This window comes from Coenobita brevimanus, chromosome 19 (genome assembly GCF_032717465.1).
Source record: "Coenobita brevimanus isolate Jiangsu-jjx chromosome 19, ASM3271746v2, whole genome shotgun sequence".
NCBI lineage: Eukaryota > Metazoa > Arthropoda > Malacostraca > Decapoda > Coenobitidae > Coenobita > Coenobita brevimanus.
The window spans coordinates 8,206,651-8,229,139 of record NC_136972.1 but is presented as its reverse complement, the minus strand read 5'-3'; the positions used below and the strand labels follow the sequence as shown (position 1 = coordinate 8,229,139).

Here is a 22,489-nt window from a genome sequence, read left to right as displayed (position 1 = left end):
AGCATCCACAGCCAGTAAGAGAGAGTCGTACAGAGAGAGTTTGGGGGGGAGGAAGGGGGTTTGAGGAGAGTGGGGGGATACCTATGCACGAGAGGTGAGGGATGACGTCTGAAACAGATGAGTGGAAGGCTGGAAGCTATATATAATATAAATCTACAATACCTGGTAACAAATCATATATATTTTAATACCTTTATTGTCAAGTTATTACCGCTGTGAAAAGTGGCACAGTTAATGCTCTCGCTCTCTCTCTCTCTCTCTCTCTCTCTCTCTATATATATATATATATATCTATCTATCTATCTATCTATATATATATATATATATATATATATATATAGATAGATAGATAGATATATATATATTTAATCTGCTATCATGTGAAGGTGAATGGGAGCCCTGATAATTCCACGATGCGATGACGCAACGATGTGATTTTAAACTGCATGTTAGGTAACGCTAGGTATGGGCGATGTTGATATGTCCCAGTGGTGTCAGCAGCTGCCACATTCCGGATGAAGTTACTTACATTTGTTACATGTGATTAATAAACAGCATTCTGATTCATTATTTTCAGGCAGTTTTTGTCTGTATTTTACAGCGTCCATTGCTTGGAAACGACAATAAAATAAAATACGATTAAAGTCTACAATTATGAATCTTGATCGGTTATCTTTGTTTTGCAGTATAATATTTAAAGTTGATCTTTTTACTTTTCATGATGGCAAAAGTAACACCGAAAAAAAAAAAAATTTCTTTTAATAAATATTACACTTTTCTGTCGCCTCAACAATCGTCATATCTCGCCTCTCGTGTACAGGCACCGACCTACCCACCTCAAACCCGCTCCCTCCCTCAGTCCTGTGAATGCTTCGATCAGAGCTCACTACTAATGATTCGCGGTTACTATCTTGGCCAGCGTTGACAACACTAAGGTGGCCCTCGCGGGAGTGCGGCCAACTGTACATCTGGCGAGAATTCACCCTCTCAACCTGCTCCACCTCCTCGCATCTACGGTTCAACCATTCTTCTTTTTTCTCCCTGCACTTTCTCTTTGCCAACGGCCATACCACGTTGAGTACACCGCTTCCCGTCCGATCAGCGAAGTTAAGCAACGTTGGGTCTGGTTAGTACTTGGATGGGTGACCACCTGGGAACACCAGATGCTGTTGGCATCCCTACGTGTCAAGTGGGGTTGGTGGAGGATTAGTGCCCCTCTCTGTAAAACAATTAACTCTAAGCCCTTGGCCACCCCGTTTGGGATACATGGCGTCTGGCAATGGATGGACTTCCTCTTTTTTCCCTATCCAACTCCCCATACCTCTCCTGATTTTCCCTCCAGCGTCTTCTCCCTTCCATCAACTTCAGAATTTCTTCTGTCATTTACCTGTGTTTCCCTCCCCTCTGCTTCTCCGGCACAACCACCTCCACCGCTCCCAGCAACGTTCGTTGCAAACTTCTCCAGTCTTCCCTCAATCAACTCGCACAGCTTCATCCTACAGAACTTCATATCTATTCCTCATTTCGACTTTAAAAGTGCACCTGACTTCCTCCCTTTGTAGCAAACTCCAGTCTCTTCTTGATTTTCGCTGTTCTTTTTTTTTCTTCTTTCCTTTCTTCTTTTTATCCTCACCTTCAGCTCTGCAACCACCAGAACATGGTCACATCCTCGCCCACAGTCTGGACCAGGGTAAGTTCTGCATTGTTTCACTGCGTTTCTGAATCTTTTAAGGAATGTTATGTAATCAGTTTGGCTTTTTACTCGTTCACCAGGACCTTTCCATGTCTATAATAGTCTTGCATGATGCCGAAAGTACGAATTCATGATTACTTGTCCCTCTGCACAGCACCACTGCACTCACTGATCACCTCTCTCATTCCGCACCCCGAGGCAGAATAGCCCCATCCTGTCTTCCTGCTCCTATTTTGGCGTTCAAGTCACCCATAACGATTACAATCTCAGGTTTTTTACATTGTCTCACAGTGTGTCTCACCATCTCATAAAACTCGTCAACCTCCTCCTCCTCCTCCTCCTCCTGATGACCCAGTAACCATCTCATGATTAGGATAAGTCAGGTACTGTGTTCCAGCCAACGTCAAGCATTTTCTTTAACTGAGTGAATGCAACAGCCTAAAAGTGTTAGTAATGGCACCATTAGCCTTCTCATGATTGGGACAACTATAGTAGTCTGTTCCTGTTAACGCCGTGAGATTTTAGTCAAGCTTGAAAGAAATAGTGAGTTTGAAAATTTGTAAAAAAAATAAAATAATAATAATAACAACAACAACAACAACAACAACAACAACAACAACAACAATACAGAATGAAAGGAACACACAGAATACGAAAAAAATGATTGAAAATTGGTTTAGACAAATTAATAACAGCAGGGTAGGAAGAGGACAGTAAAGGGAAAAAAAGCGAGAGCATTTACAAAAAATACACACTTACAGGGTACCAAGAAAATAACAGTGAAATTGAGGATGCAGAATGATGGAGAAGGAAGGCGTTATGTGAGGTGGAAGATGAGAAACATACTGGTGAGCAAGAGGAAGAGGAGCGTCTGAGTAGCCTGGTGGTGGTTCTGTCATGGTATCATCTACTGGGGGTTCCGAGGAGGAAACAAGGCGTCAAAGACAATGGTGAGGAATAAGAAACAGAACAGGTGAGGAAATTAAAAATGATGTTGTGCATCATAAAAATAAGTAATTAAATTAAAGAGTAGCGTAGTATGGAACAAAAAAAAGTCACACGAAAACAGGGCACATTATCAATCATGACGTCGACGAGGACAACGATGATGATGAGGACAGTTGTAATTCTCTCCCAGCCTTACTTCTTAATGGGTTGTGTGTGAGGTTAAGGAGGAGTTTAATGTCCCGGGAGAAAAAAAAAAAACTTTAGTTTTATTCCTGGCGTGTTGCAAGAGCTTAAAAAAGTTGCAGCATCGCCGAGGACCAGAGTCTGTACATTTTTGACATATTTTTACTTAGATTTTCGTACATAAAACCCCTTGGGTACCATGACGTCTTTAGTCCTTTGCAGCCCAGTGATGTATTTTATATTTTCATTGCAGCCGTCTCCAGACGGTTATATTTTTCTGAGTAAATTTATAGGATAAATATGCAGTCTCATACGTGAATGAAGACAAACAGTTATATCTTCACACGAGTAAAGATAAAAGAACAAACATGCAACCATATACTTAAATGAAAACATAAACTATTACATCCTCACACGAGTAAAGATATAGATTAAACATGCAATCTTATACGTGAATGAAAACATAAACATTTATATCTTCACACGAGTAAAGATATAGGATAAACATGCAGTCTTAATCATTAGAGAAAAATCCAGTCGTCTAGACGAGTGAAAAATGTTAAAAAAAATAATAATCATATACATGAGCGAAGAGTGAACATATGCAAAAGATTTTATACATCAGAGAAAACACAAGTATGTATCAACAATCTTGTTCACAACTAAATCGTGTGCACGGCTTAATTTCAAAAATTTTATGCAATTGTCTCTAAGGTTTTCCAACACCAAGCACTTGAACACGATGCCAAACTTGCCACTGCACGCTCCTTAGCACTTGAACACGATGCCAAGCTTGCCACTGCACACTCCTGAGCACTTTCTTCCGTTACATTATTGGGTCTCATTTTTGCACTCAAAGGTTGGTGTGAGGAAGAAATGATTAACCGTATCCCAGATGAACTAAAGATACGCACGACATTCATCATAACCGAAAATTGACGCCATCACACCCAAAGGATGAAGGTGTACGTGACATAACGTAACAGAAACACAGATGAAATGCATAACTAGAATGTGTAAAGAAATGATGCCAAGAAAAAAGAAAATGTACAAAGTAAACGAGTATTTAAGGAGAGGGGATGCATTAGCCTTTAAAATTAGTCATGTACGTTTGTTGTTGTTGTTGTTGTTTTTCATTGATAAATGTAGGCAGGAGGAGAAGCTGGAGGGAGAACATATTCTCTCTCTCTCTCTCTCTCTCTCTCTCTCTCTCTCTCTCTCCAATTACTCACTGACCACTTTCCAGACCGTTATAAGCTACTATGTTCTCCATTCTAATGCTCAAAACTTTCTTTCTACAAAGTTGTAATTGGGGATCGCCTCTCCCCCTCACTACGACCATTTTATAACTAAGGTTGGATTGATCTGAGTAGTGAATGTAATGCATTAGAGGAAGCTGGACGGGAATTGTGTAGGAGTATGTTTGAGTAAGGACCGGGTTACGTTGGGGAGAGGGGTGGGGGATGGCGAAGGAAAGGGGTGGAAGGAAGGGAAGAAAAGAAAGCGGAAGAATGGACAAAATGGGACAGAGGGAGGGAAGAGAATACAATGGGAGCAATGTGAAAGGATGAAAAGTAAGAAAAAAGCAAGGAAATGAGGTAACTGAAGAAGGATGTGTAGAAGGAAGGAAAAAGCAGAAGGGGAAAAGGGAAGAAGAGGAGGGAAGGGGAGCTGGCTGGCGGAGATGAGGTGACAAAAGGAAAATGTGCAGGGATGGGAGGAAACACGAGGTGAGGGAGAGAGAGAGAGAAAAAGAGGAGGGGAAAGGGAGACGAAGGGAAGATCTGGGGTCACATATGAGGTTTTTGATAATCTGACTTGGAGTTTACTGAGCATACACGTAGGCATCCACCTCTACGGATACTTATATATTATAATGCAATTACACACACACACACACACACACACACACACACACACACATTAGAGAGAGAGAGAGAGAGAGAGAGAGAGAGAGAGAGAGAGAGAGAGAGAGAGAGAGAGAGAGAGAAGGCATATAGTGAATGGTTAGCGAGTAGAGGAAGGGGAGAAGATGAGAGAGAGAAGAGAGAGGTATATGTGAGCAGGAGAAGGGAGGTTAAGAGACTGGTGAAGGAGAGTAAGAAGAAAGTGGATGAAGAGTTTGGGAGGAATCTGAGTGTGAAATGGAGGGAGAGTAAGAAATTGTTTTGGAATGAGGTAAAGAAAGTAAGGCAGCGTGAAAGGGGAAATAGTAGGGGAGTGAAAGATAGGAATAATAGATTATTGGTGGAGAAGAGAGAGAAATTGAGGAGATGGAAGGAGCACTTTGAGGATTTGTTGAATGTAGAGAGTGAGAACAGTGCTAGTATAAGTGGCTGGGGAATGGCTAGGAGAAGAAGAGATGAGAGGAGGGTGGAAGAGATCAGTAGGGCGGAAGTAGTGGAAGCGATGAAGAAGATTAAGGTGGGAAAGGCCCCAGGAATTGATGGAGTGTGTGGTGAAATGCTCAGGTGGGGGGGTGAGATTGTTGTGGAGTGGATATGGAAGTTGTGTAGATTGGCTTGGGAAGAGGGAAGGGTTCCAGAGGACTGGAAATCAGGTATAATTGTTCCTTTATACTGTACAAAGGAAAAGGGGAGAGAGAAGTATGTGGTAACCATAGGGGTATTTGCCTTCTTAGTGTGACTGGTAAAAAAGGAGGAGATTGGGAGAATGTTTGTGAGAAGAAAGTTGGATGTGTTAGCTTTGAGTGAAACGAAGATGAAAGGGAAGGGTAAGTCTATGTTTGGAAGTGTGAATGGAAGATTGTCAGCTGTTGATAGAGGAAGGGCAAGAGAAGGTGTGGCCTTGTTAGTGAATCCGGAAGTACAGCAGTGTGTGATTGAATGGAAGGAGGTGTCATCGAGACTGATGTGGGTGAAAACGAAATTTGAACGTGAGTTGTGGGTGTTTGTGAGTGCATATGGGCCTGGTAGTGAAAGGGATGAAGAAGAGAGTCTTTCTGGAATGATGTTGATGAGTGTCTGCAGAGTTTTGGAGCGAATGTGAATGTGGTAATGATGGGAGATCTGAATGCTAGAGTGGGAAATATAGCAGTTGAAGGTGTAGTTGGTATGCATGGTGTGCCTGGAAGAAAAGAAATTGGGGAACGAATGATAGCGATGTGTGTTGAGCGAGAGAATGGTGATTGAATATACGCTGTTTGAGAAGAAAGATATTTATAAGTATACATGAGTGAGACAGGAGGGTGGAAGGGTTGTTGATAGAGCTCTGATGGACTATATGGTTGTGTCTAGGAATGTAATAGGAAGATTGTTGGATGTGAGAGATCTGAGAGGGGAGGGTGGAGGTATGTCTGACCACTACCTGGTGGAGGGAAAGTTAAGAGTAGATAAGAGATGGGTGAGAGCTAGGAGAGTTAGGTGTGGCAGAGAGGTTTTGAAAGTGAGTGAGTTGGATAAAAGAGAGAAAAAGACAGAGTATCAGGAGAAATTGAAAGATGAGTGGAACGCAGTGAAAGATCGGGAAAACGGCAGTGTGGAGGAGGAATGGCAGTTGTTTAAGAGTGCTGTGGTGGGGCATGCAGAAGAGGTGTGTGGTGTGAGACGTGTGGGTGGTGGTGTAAGAAAAGGAAGTGAATGGTGGTGCGAGGAAGTAAGTATGGCTGTGGCTGAGAAGCGACGTGCATATGAAGTGTGGCTGCAGAGGAAGGATGAGATGTCATATGAAAGGTATAAGGAAAAGAGGAATAGGGCAAGAAGGGCTGTGCGTGATGCTACAGTGGCAGCAGATGAGAGGCGGGGTAGGCGGCTGACAAAGAATTTTCAACAGAATAAGAAAATGTTTTGGAAGGAGGTGAAAAGGGTGCGAAAGGGAGAGTCTGGGAAGGAAGAACGAGTAAAAGCAGAGGATGGAAGGATGTTAATTGAGATGGATGCAGTAAGGAAGAGATGGGCAGAGTATTTTGAAAGACTGTTAAATGTAGAGGAGGAAAGGGTGACTGAGATTGTGGCGGATGGAAGGGTGCAAGGAATAAATGTGTTGGAAGAGTTGAATGATTCTTTGATCACGAAGGAGGAAGTGGAGAAGGCAGTAAACGAGATGAAAACAGGGAAAGCTGCAGGTATGGATGGGTGTGCTGTGGAATGCCTGAAGGGTGGTGGAGTGACTATTGTTGACTGGTTAGTAAGATGGTTGAATGTGTGCTTTGTGAAAGTTATGGTGCCAATTGACTGGGCAAGTGCTTGTGTGGTCCCGTTGTATAAAGGCAAGAGTGAAATGTATGAATGTACTAGCTTTAGGGGTATAAGTCTGTTGAGTGTTGTTGGTAAGGTGTATGGTAGAGTGTTAATTATGAGAGTTAGAGAGGGTACAGAGGAAGTGATTGGTGAGGAGCAGTGTGGCTTTAGGAGAGGGAGGGGATACGTGGATCAGGTGTTTGCTGTGAGACAAGTGTGTGAAAAGTATTTAGCGAAAGGCAAGGATGTGTTTTGGGCATTTATGGATTTAGAGAAAGCATATGATAGAATTGATAGGGAGGCATTGTGGACTGTTTTATGATTGTATGGACTTGATGGTAGGTTACTAAAAGGGGTGAAAAGTTTTCATGTAAATAGTAGAGCGTGTGTAAGAGTGGGAAATGCTGTGAGTGATTGGTTTCCCGTGAGATTGGGGCTGCGTCAGGGATGTGTGATGTCGCCTTGGTTGTTTAATATTTACATGGATGGTGTTGTAAGGGAGGTGAATGCAAGAGGTTTAGGTGGAGGTTTGAGTCTGGTGAATTTTGATGGTGGAGAGTGGAATCTGAAGCAGCTGCTGTTTGCAGATGATACTGCACTGGTGGCTCATTCAGAGGAGAGATTGAGACAGTTGGTAGAGGAGTTTGGAAGGGTGTGTGAAAGGAGGAAATTGAAAGTAAATGAGAATAAGAGTAAAGTGATGAAGTGTATGAGGTTGGTAGATGGTAGGGGGATGAATATAGTTTTGAATGGCGAGTTGCTTGAGGAGGTAGAGTGTTTTAAATATCTAGGGTCACATGTTGCTGTGGATGGAAGAATAGATGCAGAAGTGAAGTTTAGAATAAATGAAGTAGGAAAGGTGCTGGGAGGAATGAAAAAAGTGTTTAGATGTTGTTCGCTTAGAATGGATGTAAAGAGAAGGCTGTGTGAGGATGTTGTGGTACCGACTGCGTTATATGGGGCTGAAACATGGAATATGGGTGTAGCAGAGAGGAAAAGTTTGAATGTAATGGAGATGAGGTGTCAGGAGTATGTGTGGAGTGACCCTCATGGATCGAGTGCAAAATGACGAAGTGCGAAGGAGAACTGGAGTTGTTCGGGAGATGGCTGGTCAAGTTGAGCAGAGGGTGTTGCGATGGTCTGGGCATATGGAGAGAATGGATAATGAGAGATTGGTGAAAAAGATAACTAGATCTGGTGTGAGAGGTGTAAGGCTGAGAGGGAGACCACGAATAGGATGGATGGACAGTGTGAAGGGAGCGCTGGATGCGAGAGAGATGTCTGTTGAGCAAGGAAGAGTGGCTGTGCATAACAGAAATAAATGGAGAGAAATTGTGAATGAATAAGTGATGATGCAGCCCTGAGGGGATATTCTCCCGCATTTGGTCTGATCAGCTAGTCAGTTCAGGTTCGTGTAAGATGATGGGTCTGTTATGATGTGGCAGGGGTAAACCAGTTCTGCTGTCGGGCCCAGCTGTGGATGTCACTGATTGCATTGCGCAGTTGACCCTTGTGCGGTGTGGTGCGGTGAAGATCTGTCCGTTCTCCCCTTTGAGGCTAAGATGCGAATGAATGTGTTTGAATGGATGAGTAAATGGGGAGTGTGTCGTCCTGTCTCGGCTACCTCCCTTTCCTTGGGGGAAGCAGCCTAGGTATATAGATAGATAGATAGAATACTCATTGATAGGGTTAGGCATATGACAGAGGAGCTAGTTGAAGAACAAGGGGGATTTAGGAAGGGAAAAGGGTGTGTAGATCAGATATTTGTTCTAAGATGTTTAGTGGAGAAGTATCTAGAGAAGGGAAGGAAAGTGTATGCTGCCTTCATGGACTTGGAGAAAGCTTATGACAGAACAGATAGGCAAGGTATGTGGAAGGTATTAAGAATATATACTGTAGAGTGGAGAGGAAATTGTTGAGTGCTGTGAAGAGTATGTACGAGGGACCTAGGGCTACTGTGCGAGTGGATGGTGAGCTGAGTGAGTTCTTTGATCTAAATGTGGGACTGAAACAGGGTTGTGTGATGTCTCCATGGCTGTTTAATATATACATGGATGGGGTTGTTATGGAGGTGCAAGGTAGGGCAGTGAATGTGAGGGTGGCTCTAATGAATGAGGGTGAGATTTGGAGGCTTCCGGTGTTGCTGTTTGCTGATGATACAGTATTGTTGAGTGAAGATGAATGGGAGTTGCAAGGTTTGGTGAATGAATTTGGGACAGTGTGTAGGAGGAGGAAGCTGAAAGTTAATGTAAACAAAAGTAAAGTTATGGTGTTTGAGAGGAATGAAGTCACAGTGTGCAGTGAGGTTGGATGGTGAGGATAAGGAGAATGTGAGCGCATTCAAGTACTTGGGTAGTGTGACGAGTAAGGATGGAACTTTGATGAAGTGCGTGAAAGGGTACAGCAGGGAAGGAAGGTCGTTGGTTCACTGAAAGCAGTGATGAGAAATAGGGAGATGAGTATGGAAGTTAAGAAGTCACCGTATGATAGTATTGTGATCCCTACCCTGACGTATGGAAGCGAGGCATGGACCTTGCAAGAGGGGAACAAGTCAAGAGTGAGAGCAGTGGAAATGAGTTACTTGAGAGGAGCATGTGGAGTGACATGGAGGGACAGGTTGACGAATGAAGAAGTGAAGGAACGTTGTGGGTGGATGTGGATGTGGTTGAGAAGATTAGGAGAAATACACTGAGGTGGTTTGGACAAGTGAAGAGAATGGAGAATGAAAGACTGACTAAGAGGATGTATGTATGTGAGGTGGAGGGAGGGAGAGGGAGGGGTAGACCGAGGATGAGGTGGAGGGATGGAGTTGAGAGATATATGAGGGAGGGGGGGGGTGAGTTGGAGGGAGGGTAGTCAAATGGTGGGTGACAGAGTGACTTGGAGGCGTTTTGTCTGCGGCCACTCTTTGCGGGATTAGGGCGTCGGGCTATATATATATATATATATATATATATATATATATATATGAGAGAGAGATGTACATGTATTCTCTCTCTCTCTCTCTCTCTCTCCATTAATTTAAAATGTTTTCCTACTATGGAGGTAAAGCATATTCGTATGACATCAGATGTTTTTAGTGTACAGCCTCTCGTAAGCTTCAGGTGAAAGTTAAGAGTTGTTCTGTCTTCTTACTGTGACTACGTAATATGTTTGTTATTCTTACCACCACCACCACACGATTTAATTTAGCAGAAGAAGAACAGCTGAAGAGATTAAAGAAAGCTATATCTAACCCATCCAGTTTGAAAACTCTGTCAATAAATACAGGTGAATGTAACCAGATTTAAGTATAATGTTACTGAACTGAAGAGGACAACTCCTTCATTACGGTATCATATGTTGTGGAATATTATAGGTGCTATCGAAAGATTTTTATTCAGCTGAGAGAACGAGTAGGGCTTGGGAGAGCTATCACTCACCATTAAGTACTTCACTAAAAGGACGTCATTTGTGGCTTATTATTCTGCCATCAGACGATTTTATCAAACCTGGTGTATACTTCTCGAAATGTAGGGGTTAGGTATAGCCGTCACCAACCTCTTCAATGTGTGAGACCTTTGTTACGCTGAATATAACCGCCAGGAAGTTGTAAGAAGAAGCCATTACAGTACTTCATCGGAGTAGAAGGAAAATGCTCAGACTTCAGTGTTTTTATATCTGTGGTGCTGGAGAAGGACACCTTAACGTGGTGACACCGTTATGACTGACCGGTGGAACTGCCTGGTTATACAAACATCCCTTCACTCACTCCCCTCTTCCTATTCCCCAAATGGAAAATAATAGCCTGTAGACCGAGTCTGTGGCACAAAAAAAAAGAAAGCATTTAGTGAGTGGATGAGAAACAGAAGCGTGAAAGAAGCTGAGACAGAAGAGAGAGTTATGTGTAGAGAGGAAGAGAGAGGTGAAAAGATTAGCAAGAGAGAGTAAGAAGAGAGTGGATTAGGAATTTGGAAGGATTTTGCGTGTAGAGTGGAGGGAATGTAAAAATATGTTCTGGAAAGAGGTAAAGAGAGTTAGACAGGATACCAAAGAAGTTAGTTGGGGAGTGAAATATAAAATGGTAGATTGCTAGTGGAGAAGGGAGAAAAAGTGAGCAGATGGAGAGAACACTTTAAGGAATTGTTGAACACAGAGAATGAAAGTATTGCGAGTATAAGTGGCTGAGGAATGGCTGGGAGAGGGAGGGATGTGAGAATAGAGGAAGAAATCAGTAGGATGGAAGATGTGGAAGGAAAAAAGAAAGTTGAAATAGGAAATGCCCCAGGAATTGATAGAGTGTGTGGTGAAATGCTGAAGCATGGGGGAGATATAGTAATAGAATGGATGTGGAAGATGTGCAGATTGCCCTGAGAGGAAGGTAGAGTCCCGGAGGATTGGAAGTCAGGTATAATTATTCCCTTGTACAAAGGAAAAGGGGAAAAAGAAGTATGTGGTAATCATTGGGGCATTTGTCTTCTTAGTGCATCAGGAAAAGCATATGGTAGGATACTTATTGACAGAGTTAGGGAACTAACAGAGGAATTAGTTGGAGAAGAAAAGAGAGGTTTTAGAAAGGGAAGAGTTTGTGTAGATCAGATATTCATTCTTAGATCTTTAGTGGAAAAGTTTCTAGAGAACGGAAAGAAGTTCATGGATTTGGAGAAAGCATATTATAGGGTGGATAGACAAGGATTGTGAAAAGTATTAAGAATATATGGAGTAGATGGGATGTTGAATGCCGTGGAGAGTATGTACAATATGAGGGTGCTAAGGTTACAGTGCGTGTGGATTGTGAACTGAGTGAATTTCTTGATCTGAAGGTTGGATTGAAACAGGGATGTATCATGGCTGCGTGGTTGTTCAATCTGTATATGGATGGGGTTATAAAGGGGATACAAGGTAGGGCAGTGGATGTTCGAGCAGCCCTAATGAGAGAGGGCAGTGTTTGGAATCTCCCTGTACTGTTGTTTGCAGATCAAACTGTGTTGCTAAGTGAAGACGAAGGGGAGCTGCAAGACTTGGTGGATGAGTTTGGGTGAGTAAGAAACGGAATCTAAAGGTGAATGTAAGGAAGAGTAAAGTTATGGTCTTCAATGAAGTGAAGTCACTGAATGTACAGTGAGGTTGGATGAGAAGGAAATGGAAAATGTGAATGCGTTTAAGTACTTGGGTAGTGTGATGAGTAAGGATGGAAGTTTAGAGGGGGAAGTGCTTGAAAGGGTGCAATAGGGAAGGAAGGTCCCTGGTTCCTTGAAATCAGTGATAAGCAACAGGAAAGTGAACATGGAAGTGAAAAAGTTACTACATGACAGTAATGTGATACCAACTTTAACGTATGGAAGTGAAGCTTGGACCTTGTTGGAGCGACAGAAGTCAAGAGAGCAGTGAAAATGAGTTATCTGGGAGGAGCATATGGCGTCACATGGAGACACATTGACTAATGAGGAAGGAAAGGAGCATTGTGTTGTGGATATGGATGTGATAGGAAGCGTTAGGAGGAAATACTGAGGTCGTTTAACCATGTGGAGAGGATGGATAGTGAGAGACTGACGATGAGAGTGTATGCGAGTGAGGTGGAGTAGGGGAGAGGAAGGGGGAGGCCAAGGATGAGATGGAGGGATGGAGTGGAGAGGTATAATTATGAAAGAAAGGTGTGTGGGCTGGGAGCAGGGCACTGAAATGGCGGGGGACAGGGCGACATGGAGGCGATTTGTTTGTGGCCACCTCTTTCAGGATTAAGGAGTCTGGCAATAGACAGATACTGTAGACTGGCCGAGGACAACATCAACCTATACTCCTTTTTTTTCATTGAGGCGAAGATGCACTTGACAGGTTGATGCTGAATGGGTGAATGCAACATGTCCAAAAAATATTTACTAACCCAAATTTCCCCCTCAGATATTTGTAGTCAGTTAATAATGTTAAATTATGAAGTAATGTTGCATTCAGCCAATAATCACTAATCTGTCAAGTGCATCTTCGCCTTGATAAAAAAAAAACTGAGTATAGAGTCTGCCACATTCACGCCCTGTTGGGTCTGGATTGCAACTACTATAGTCTATTTGATTGACTTGTGCATCTGAGATGTATGGGGCAAGTAGGGTGTGTTTGACTCGCGGCTGCCGATTGGCCGCCGATGATGTCAGTGAAGTAAATGCATGCATGTACTGTAGTGCAACATGCGGACGTAGGTGTACACCCTAGGTTGATATTATAGTGCAACATGTGGACGTAGGTGTACACAGTGGGTTGATATTATAGTGCAACATGCGGACGTAGGTGTACACCGTGGGTTAATATTATAGCGCAACATGTAGACGTAGGTGTACACCGATGGTGGATGCAGTGCAAGGACGTGGGTGTACACTGTGGGTGGATAATTTACTTCAAATGTCACTTATCGTTTTATAAAAATTTATAACCATCTTTAATTTTCTTTGTTAACAGTAAACTTTTAAAGCTAATTTTGACCTCTTTAGCTTCGGGAAATATTCCATATTTAAACTGGCTGCTTCTATTGCAGGGAATTAAAAGAAATATAAATATATATGTGTTAAAATAAGAAGACCTGTAGATTTACATCATCGGCGGCCAATCACCAGCCGCGAATCCAACACACCCTGCTCGCCATATACATCTCACTTGCACAGGCCAATCGAATAGGGTATACTACTATTCCAAATATTTCTATAGCCACTTTGAAGCTGTAATAATTTCAACTCCATTTTGGGGATGAAAATTGTGCAATTATGGTGATTTCCACATTTGTTTTAATAATTAATTAGTTTTTCAGGACCATTCATGAAAATAACTTCGGTGGCAATTGTTCAGTATAGGTAATTATTTATGGGACAAATTTCAGGAGCACAGTATCTGGTGCAGCAACATTTGTTATAATTACTTCTGCCGCAACCTCAATGTGATTACATTTTTTTTTTTCTGATGGCGTAACCATTAATTCCTTCAACAGGGGAGTGTAGTGCCAGAGAGGTACACCTTCACGTGATGGCACCGATATGATATGGCGGATGTGCTGTTTTGTTATACAAAGGAGGATGAAGGACTTCAGAAGAGCTACTTGAGCCTCAAGTCCACCTGGTTCACAATATCACATGAACCTGGACCTACCACTATTCTACAAGACAAAGTACTTTTTAATTTGCATTTGCATATATTTTAAAATGGAGTTAGCTAAAACTTAATCATTCCCTCCAGTAGGCTACTTGGTCTTTCCCAAGTTGAATTAAAATCGTCCGGGACAGCACGAATGAAAATAATATAAAACGTTGCACAGTGTAATCAGCTAAGGGGAGACAAACAAGTGAAGGGGTTAATGACGGCTCTAGTTTATCATTCCACGTCAAAATTTTTCCACTGAAGCTGAATAATGCTGTCTGGAGACAGCAAGATTAAAATATATGGGGCGTCATTGAACTGACGGCTTTAACTAGGTAATGCAATACAATAAATTACTGATAACAGGCTTGGCAACCATTAAACAATCGACAGAAAGCTTGATATCACTGAAAATACTTATATAAAGGTTGGTATCACTGGAATAGCTTACGAAAAACTTTGGCAACATTGTAATAAATATTTGTATTTGGTAACGCTGGAACAAAACATAAAATGTTTGGCAAGTCAGAGATGAATGATTACAAATTTGCCATTACTGGAATAAATTATGGGGATCTTAATAATACAGCAGGGAAGGAAGGTTGTTGGTACACTGAAAGCAGTGATGAGAAACAGGGAGGTGAGTATGGAAGTTAAGAAGTCACTGCATGATAGTATTGTGATCCCTACCCTGACGTATGGAAGCGAGGCATGGACCTTGCTAGAGGGGAACAAGTCAAGAGTGAGAGCAGTGGAAATGAGTTACTTGAGAGGAGCATGTGGAGTGACGTGGAGGGACAGGTTGACGAATGAAAAAGTAAAGGAACTCTGTGGGGTGGATGTGGATGTAGTTGAGAAGATTAGGAGAAATACACTGAGGTGGTTTGGACATGTGAAGAGAATGGAGAATGAAAGACTGACTAAGAGGGTGTATGTAGGTGAGGTGGAGGGAGGGAGAGGGAGAGGTAGACCGAGGATGAGGTGGAGGGATGGAGTTGAGAGGTATATGAGGGAGGGGGGAGTGAATTGGGGGGAGGGTAGTCAAATGGTGGGTGACAGAGCGACTTGGAGGCGTTTTGTCTGTGGCCACCCTTTGCGGGATTAGGGCGTCGGGCTATAGATAGATAGATAGATAGATTAATAATACGGAAATCAGTGTAACAGGAATGGCAACACTGGCATAAACGATAATACAAAAGATGTGGTAACAATAAATTTAATGAAAGTAGATCTGAGAAAACTGGAATAGGTAACAGATTTGGGGTCACTGGAATGACTTATAACAGGTTTTGCAAAACTGGAATATATTATAGGTTAGGCAGTGTAGGAATAATTTCTGTGACAATAGATTTGGTTAAAATGGAAAGAGCAACAACAGGCTTGGATGGCGCTGGAATATGCTATAAAAAGCCTTTCAAGATCGGAATAAATGATAAGAGATTTGACACCACTAGAATAAATTACAGAAATCTTGGCAACACTGAAATGCGTTATAAAAAGCTTGTCAGAAATGAATAAACTCTTATTTCAAGCTTGGCAACATTGGACTAAAAGACAAATATATTATCATAAATGAAAATAACGATAATAAAAGGCTTGACATCACTGGAATCTTGCCGATAATTTTAAATGTGCATGTGTGTGTCTGCCTGTGCGCTTGTCTGCTATGGAAATTGAAGAGGAAGTACATCGAGGACTCCAAAGCGGTCTAGAAAGGGGAACCTTATCTATCTATCTATAACCAGAAAACTTAATCCCGTAAGAGGTGGCCACAAACAAATCACCTCCATGTCGTCCTTTCCCTCTGCCATCTCGCTGCCCTCCCCCCAATGTACATCCCCTTCTCTCAGTTATTGGGATTTTATTTGTGAGGTTTAAAGTTCTTAAAAGTGACGCCTCTGATCCTAATGGTACTGCTGTTCTATATGCATATGTACAGTACTTGTATGATAATTCACTATTCCTTTCTAACAAGCTGACATGCTGTAGCTTAACAGCCAATTACCAAAGATTATCAAGTTTCCTCTGCAACCATATCAGTATTAAAATGGGTTGGGTGGGTGGGTAGACTGAGCCGGCAGGATGGGTGGGTGGGCGGGTGGGTGCTTGGATGAGGTGGGTAGGGGCGTGGGGACGATGGATTGATTGTTGGGTGTGCGAGGTGTAGAAAAAATAAGTTTACAGGGAATAAGTAGGTGAATGGGTGGGTGGATGGGTGAGTAGTGGGTAAATGGGTCCATGGGGTGATTAGGCCAATGGTAGGAATAAGTATAATCTCCCGAAGAAGTGACGGCTGAGTATCCGTAAGACTTCGTTCAGAGATAACGCACATAATCTTCTTCATACCATTACAAGGTGAAAAGTTTTAAGTAAAATTGTTAGAGAAAACAATAAGTAAATGCCAAAGTACTGGCTTATTTAAAACTGCAGGAAGCTGTTTGTTAGTTACGACAATAAGGAATCCTAAACGGAACAAACTGAAATGTCACATATATTGCTCAGGGAATCAGGAATAATTTGCGGAGTTTAAATCGAGTATGGTAACGCGATAATTCTTAGTAGCACAAGACTGGAAAGAAAAGAGCTTCAATAAATGATTTATATCAGTCATTATTTTAAAAGACCTTCCATTACAATAAAAGGGAATAATATTTCTGTTTCTGTTGTCTGCATGGATGATGACACAAAGCGGGAAAGTGAAGTAAGGCTATTTTAAATGGCTCGATCAACAAGCGTGAAAGGAAACAACTTTTGCTAAAAAAATATGCAGTTTTTACACTGCATTTGGGTCAGTTTCACATTAAGAAAATTTTCTGGAAGATTTAGAATAAGCCATAGGAATATAAGTGAATGAAATACAATAAAAGAACCTCCAGAATTTGCGAAGACTCTGACCTCCTTGGAGATTACCAACCTGCGTCATGCCTATCCTCAGTGCAAGAGTAATAAAATGCTGAATCATCACTGAGTTCAAAACTTCCAGATCAGAATTATCAGTAAAGCAAGACACAGAGGTGTATTTAAAGAGGGATATAATAGATTGAAAGATAGAGCTTTGGATTCCAAGTGTTTATAAAACTCATGTTTTGGTCGTCATTATTGTCTAATGTAAAAGAAAACGGGAAAATCTGTCATACCTCCTAACAACTGAAAATGATTTTGGATCAGTTGGGAATGATGTAGCCAGTTATAAATGGGCGAGGGGAAGACCAAGAAATAAAAGGCAAAAAGCTCTAGCTGCTACAGTGGGCAGGTTATCCTTACTTAAAATAATTTCTTTGCTGTGGCATCCTTATTGTTGCTGTATTATCACCAGAGCATTTGGAACTACAGTAGCGTATTACAGTCATAAGAACATTCCTTAAATGGACTTCGAAACTAGAGCATCTGTATTTGAAATCCTGGGAAGCAAATACATCAGGAACACGGGGTTGTGCTGTGCGCCTCGCGCGGAATGAAACATCACGCACCCGGCATTCATTCAGATCGGGAAAAGTATTTCAGTTTTAACCTTTAATATACCCTTGCCTCATGTTTATCATTTGTCGTAAGTCTTTGCATGGTATACTACATATTCTATTTGATAAGACGTGACGAGGCACAGAATTTTTACCTAATATTCACTAAGTTTTCACAGAACGTACGGCAGTGCAATGACCAAAGCAATCTTAAACTCCGTCAACACTTCTTGGGGCGACTGTACATGTGGATCATATCTCCTGGGAAATGGGTCCAGTGAGGAATGTAGGTCCAGTGGGTACGAGTAAAATGGGACCCAGGGGGTCGTTTCCCATAGGAAGGTGGCTCTACAGAGTCCCAGGTTTCGCTGATATGCCAGGTAATATTTTGTTTGTCTGCGAGGTTTCTAGCTACTAAATTATAAAAAGCTTGGTAGCATTAGAATAAACAATAACCGATTTGACAACCTAGAATAAATGATAAAATGCTTGAATGATAACAGGTTTGCAATTATCAGAAAAAAAATTATAACAGGTTTTAACTAAACCGTAACAGGCTTGGCAGCAGTGAAACAAATGATGATAAACATAGCCCTGCAATGTCAGGGATGGATCTAAGAATATTTGTGACGTGTTACCCATATCTCTTTCCAAAGTAATGGGAGGTGGACGTATCTTTGCCCTAAATCACTTACGTAATATTTGTCACCAGATGTGGTTGTCTGGGAGAGATGTACATAATAGCCTGTTAAAGATGCGCTGTATATAAGATCTGTTGCTTCTGGTGTCCACTACAACTTAGGTCACACACACACACACACACACACACACACACACACACACACACACACACACACACACACACACACACACACACAGACTGAAGAGGAAGGAAGGAATCGCAAATGTCGAAGCACAATGAAAAAAAAGATCAAGATGAACTTTGAAAGGATACTGATGATGCTGATCAGGAGGAGGAGGTGGAGAGGGGAGGGAGGGGGGAGAGAAGGAGAGCGAGAGAGGAGTTGGAGGCTGGGGGATGAGGAGGGAGGAACACGGGTGGGAGGCAACGAGGCACCTGCGCAGGCTGGCAGTGAGCTGGTAGACAGGGGTGGGGTGTGACACCTGCCCCATCTCTCCATATCCGTACTCAGTTCCGCTGCCTGCTCTTTTATTTGATAACCATTTCTCGTTGGCTATGAGTAACCTACAAGTTATAATTCAGGAAATCAAAGAATATCTTCAAGCCTGATGAGCCTCCACGCGTATATACTAAGATCTGTGTTTATTGCAGTCATAATATAGTCGCAGTTGTAAGTCTCGAACGTGGTGAGGTAACAGTGAAGCTCTGAAAAGAAGTGTTCAACTTCGAAAATAATGCAAATAATGAAGCTGTTAAAGGTTCCATCATGAAGGAAACTTGTGTCCACAATCTAAGTGTCGGAAGACTTGCCGAGGAAAATTATATATATATTTTTTAACCTGTGCAATAATATTGTGCTATTAACATATACAGAAAGAATAAATATGTGTACCAAACATGGATCTGTATAATCGTGTTTAAGAGACCAGAAGGAAACAAAGATTGTTTTGATTCCCTTGCTGATAAGAAGACAGTTCTGGTTATCCTTATATGCTGAATATACTGTTATAGTTGATAATTAGTTAGCTGGCAGGGAACCACATCCTTGTTTCTGAGAAAAACTAGCAGGCAGCATTACTAATAATCCTTGAAGTAACGTTGATGCTGAGTCTTCTGTTTACATGCTGAACAAAATTTATCTGGGTATAATATTTAATAAACAGACACAAAGCCTGATAACTGCTTCTGAGAAATACTACCAAGAATCACAAATAACAGCAAGAGGATTGATACTGATGATGATTTAAATACTTACCTCCGAAAAATAATTCTAGCCAAGGTATAACTTTAGGAAGTCGATCTCCAACTTTTATTTTTTTTTACCTTTTCGAGGATTAAACTTATTTCCAACCATGAATGGTGACACCTGAAATAATGCCAATTATGCTGACTTTTCGGCTTAACTGCTGTAGCTGCCACCCAAGATTTGACATCTAGTGAGTCAACACGGGGTCATCTAACTGAGTCATTCTACCACGAACCACATGACACCAAATGAGATTATGCTGCTGCTGATGATGATGATGGTGAGTCCTGGGCTTAAAGGCTGAAGACGATTTATGCTGAACCACAATGAACAGATGTAAAGCCATAAAATCACTTGTCATGAAGACATAGCACGAATCATGACAACAAAACATTAAAGATACTGACAGTTGTTCTTAAATGCTGAATATACTGCAACCTGTACATTTAGTGAGCCCACGCACAACCAAATATCTGTAGTTGTTTTTGGAAAAAGAACCACTGTAATGCAAAACAGGAATTATGGGAAATAAGACACTGCTAAAGGTCCTAACCTCTCTGCCTAATGCTGATGAAAATGCCACCCATGCTGAACAATTAGTGAGCCAAAAGATAAACATATTCGTGTCTGAAGAAAACTTTTAGCACAAACCATGTCAACGGAATTTTGCTCAAAATCCTAACCTATATACTTAAATATTCAGGAAATGGTTTTTACGCTTAACATTTAACTCAGTCGGAATCTTAGGAGTCTTGCTGAGCAAGACATGTGATAAACATCACAAATACTGATGAGCGAAATGAAACTGAAGAGGCAACAAGAAGTCCCCCCGAAACTATTGGGAACCGTCTGGCAGTGACTAGAGGAGGGCGTGAATGAAGACTGTCTTTAATACTTTCAAGTCCAGCCTTCTTGAGCTGAATAAAATCGTCATTGGATAGACAGAATAAACAAACCTCGTCATCTTAGTAAAACAAATGAGAATATTACTGATTAAGCATCATACCGTTAAAGGTGTTAGTGTTTTTTTTTTTTTATTAATTTGGACAAAACTCCCCGCCATGAGAAGAAGAAACTTGTCCAGAGATAGCCACGAAAAATTATCCAGGTGTTATCACAGTGAAGAGTTTACCATTTAGTGATCCACAGGTGTTTCGAAAGGAAAAGTTGATAAATTCTGTAAAGCCGATCACGAAGAATTTGGATAATTCCCTTAGTATGTTCTTCACGTGTACATCTGTGAGGATAAACACTGGGTCACCACTTTACGGTAAATTACGAGACAGTGAGTGATGACTTTCGATATCCAGTAATTCCATGTTGAAGTCCGGTGCTTTTATTATATTATGCTTTTGTGCTTGAAAATTATTGCACTAAAACGGGGCATTATTCTTGGCCACAGGAGTACAGTTATGGATATAAATAATGGTTCACCACACTACAACAGATAACGAGGGTGTGGGTGATGATTTTCGAAACGCTGTGATTTGATCTTTGGAGCTAAACAAACATATCAGATGTTGTTCATATATATTTCGAAGTTGTTTGACTAAAACTGGTACGATATTAGTTTCTGAAGCCTTGTCAGTACCCATCGATGGAGGGGAAATCAGAATCTGCATTGTGAGCATCATAGATGCTGGCTGAGACATAATTTACGAACCATTATTGGTGGAATAGGTGTGGAAATTCTCGGCATTGGCAGATTATCGTTCTTGTTGGAAGAATAGATTTTGGTTCAGAATGAATTTTGTGAAAATGTAGATTTTGACAGAATAATTATCATAGTAATTATACTTTGGCTAAGAATCTCCTGCTGCAAAGTAGACTTTGGCTGAAAACCATTATCATTGGAACCATATATTTTAGCTAAGAACCTTTCCTGTGACAGTTCGAGATTTCGAAAAAGATTCACTATTATCAAATCCATAATTTCTGCTCAGGAGCCATTTAGCGAAAACTAGACGTTAACAGAGACTCCTTGTGCAAGGTGTGGCTGGGAATCGGTTCAGTACAATACATTCAGGCTTTGAATCAGTGCTGTGTGAACCCTAGTATTCACTTTGGAATCATCACCGTGAACTACAGATTTAAGTTTTGATTGTATTTGCCGGGTCAGCATCATCATACATTCTATAATTATGATAACATAAGATATACTCGTATAAGCATATATAATGGTGTCCAGTATACCGAGAACTAATCTCATAAGGATGAAATCAGCTCCAAAGGTAAGTAAACCAAACAGGTCATTTGTCAGATGAGATTTAATTCCATAATTCACATGATGTCTTCCTTGCTATACTCTGGTCATCAGACGATTTTATTTAGTCAACGAAAGACTTTTCAAACTGCAGTCGGTACAAATACTCTTCTGTAACACCCTTCATTACCAGATATCTTCCATAAACCACAAAAGAACATCCGTATTAAAAAAGAAAACAAACAGTAGGGCTGAAGGACTCAAAGGAGTTAACTCTGCTTGATTGCTTATATTCACAGTATTTGCTGATAATTAATGTCTATATAGCTAACCAAAACATCATATAACCTTCCCTAGTAAAGTTACATGTACGTTATACATTCCGTAGGTATGTAATATCCGAACATGCCGATGTGTCTCAGGAAATAGGACATTTATATAATACTTTCAACTTATATTTGTCTGTCTTCTCTGAAATTCTTAGCGATAAATGTTATTGTCTTATCAATGGTTCGTCTGTTTGTCCGCAACCTGGACACATCTAATAATATGTCCAAATGATGTGTAGTATGTACATCACTGATTTAGATGCTCTTATAAAATTTTGTAGTGATGTGATCCGCCAGTTCTCTTAAATTTCTGAAGACGTACGTCTCTTTTCATAAAACTAACACCTTCAGTATTACACGAATAATCCATTGATATGTCTCTAGTTCATCGTGGGTAATACTTTTGTTTAGTTTTAAACAGTTTTTTTTTTTTTAATGAAAAGTGCGATAATGAGGATGAAGATGATGATGATGATGATGATGATGATG

General features: G+C 41.1%; 1 non-coding gene across 1 annotated transcript; it reads left to right on the top strand.

Annotated features, from left to right (window-relative positions):
* Positions 1-1,056: 1,056 nt before the first annotated feature.
* On the top strand, positions 1,057-1,175 carry LOC145391760 (5S ribosomal RNA). Its single transcript, XR_013895890.1, has one exon. It is a non-coding gene; the product is annotated as a 5S ribosomal RNA (ribosomal RNA).
* The last annotated feature ends 21,314 nt before the right edge of the window (positions 1,176-22,489 follow it).